Here is a 2,095-nt window from a genome sequence, read left to right as displayed (position 1 = left end):
ACATACATATAAAGCACCTTTCTTTCAGTGACCAGCATACAGAAGTTCCAAAAATTATAGTTTGAAAAAAAGGATTCAGTTATTAATATGCTATCTTTGTTCACAAATGAGGACATTGAGTTTCAGAAAAGTTAAGTGACCAACAGTAGGTCACATAGTTAGAAATGATAGAGGCAGGACTCAACCCATACACATGACTCTGAATCCATAGCGCGTCCCACAATGAGGAAGGATTGATCTTTCCTGGTATCATCACTCTGCATATTAAGGATAGTTGGGAAGAGGGCCCAGAGCCCCTGACCCTCCCCCTGTGTTTCTTCTGATTTGTGGGGCCTACGCTGTTCCCATCTAGGGTGCCCAGAGAGCCCTCCCACTCCCAAGAACACAGCCACCTAATCCTTCCTCTAAATATCATTCTGTTTTTTTTTTTCAACGTTTAGTTATTTTTGAGAGACAGAAGGAGACAGCACTAGCAGGGGAGGGGCAGAGAGAGAGGGGCAGAGAGAGAGGGACACACAGAATCTGAAGCAGGTCCCAGGCTCTGAGCTGTCAGCACAGAGCCCGACGCAGGGCCGAACTTACCAACTGTGAGATCATGACCTGAGCCGAAGTTGGATGCTCAACTGGGTGAGCCACCCAGGTGCTCTCTGTTTGTACTGTTCAGACTTCCCAAGAGCTGCCACTCCTAGGGGCTCTTCTGCAGTGAGCTCTCAATGGCTCCCCCACCTGATCTTCTCGGGAACTGCACCTTTCCATAGGGAGGGCCTAGGTCAATCCGTACCATTCCCTGAGATACTATAATCTGGAAACTGTGTGCAGGTGTATGTGTGTTTCTGTCCGTTCCAGGTGTGGGGCATGAGTAAAGTAACCATACATTTTTCACTTTTATTCTCTAAATTTTTTTTTTTAATATTTTTATTTTAAAAGTAACTTTGGGGCGCCTGAGTGACTCAGTCAGTTGAGTGCCAGACTTCTACTCAGGTCATGATCTCACAGTTCCAGCCCCTCTGTCAGGCTCTATGCTGACAGCTCAGAGCCTGAACCCTGCTTTGGATTCTGTGTCTCTCTCTGCCCCTCGCCTGCTTGTGCACGTGCTCTCTCTCCCTCAAAAATAAATAAAACTTAAAAAAATAAAAGTAATTTAAAAACCCTTTTAAAATTATACATATTAGCGAAATAATAGAAATTTATGATAAAAAAAATTCAAAGAGTACAAAAGAATACACAGAAAGGCCTAGTTCTTCCAGTCTTTCCCAGAAGCAAATGCTCTTATCAGTCTCCTGGATGACTTTCTATGCAATATTTTTAAAAACTTTTTATTGAAGTATGATATCCATACTGAATATTTTTTTTTATTTTTTTTAACGTTTATTTATTTTTGAGACAGAGAGAGACAGGCATGAACGGGGGAGGGTCAGAGAGAGGGAGACACAGAATCTGAAACAGGCTCCAGGCTCTGAGCTGTCAGCACAGAGTCCGACGCGGGGCTCGAACTCACGGACAGCGAGATCATGACCTGAGCCGAAGTCGGCCACTTAACCGACTGAGCCACCCAGGTGCCCCATACTGAATATATTTTAATTACAAAATAAAGTCATGCTCGTTGTAAAAAAAAAAAAAAATCAAACAATAGCAAAGCTTTTTAATTAAAAGAGCAAGTCCCCTCCACAGTGCTCCCTAGTGTCTCTCCCTAGAGGTCATCACTGTTAATATTTGGGACCTGAAAACCTTATTGTCATTCTTTTTTTTTTTTTCTTCTTATTGTCATTCTCGAACTCAGAAAGTTCAGATTCTTGCTAGACTTCTACTCCTCCCTCCCTTCATCTAATTTTATCTCACATTTTGCATATAAAATCCTAATGGGTGAGTATTATTACCCTTATTTTGCACTTAGGGATTTGAGGCTCAGAGATGGGAGGTTGATTGCTTAAAGACATAAAGCAGGACCAGTTCAAACCCAGGCGAGTGTGTCTGCCTCCAAGCCTAATGCTCTTTTGACTATGTTCTTCCATCTGATTCCTGTTTGGAATATCTTATTTTATTATTTTATTTTATTTTATTTTATTTTATTTTATTTTATTTTATTTTATTTTAT

The sequence above is a fragment of the Panthera uncia genome, assembly GCF_023721935.1.
Source record: "Panthera uncia isolate 11264 chromosome A3 unlocalized genomic scaffold, Puncia_PCG_1.0 HiC_scaffold_11, whole genome shotgun sequence".
Taxonomy (NCBI): Eukaryota; Metazoa; Chordata; class Mammalia; order Carnivora; family Felidae; genus Panthera; species Panthera uncia.
Note: the sequence above shows the minus strand (reverse complement) of the source record.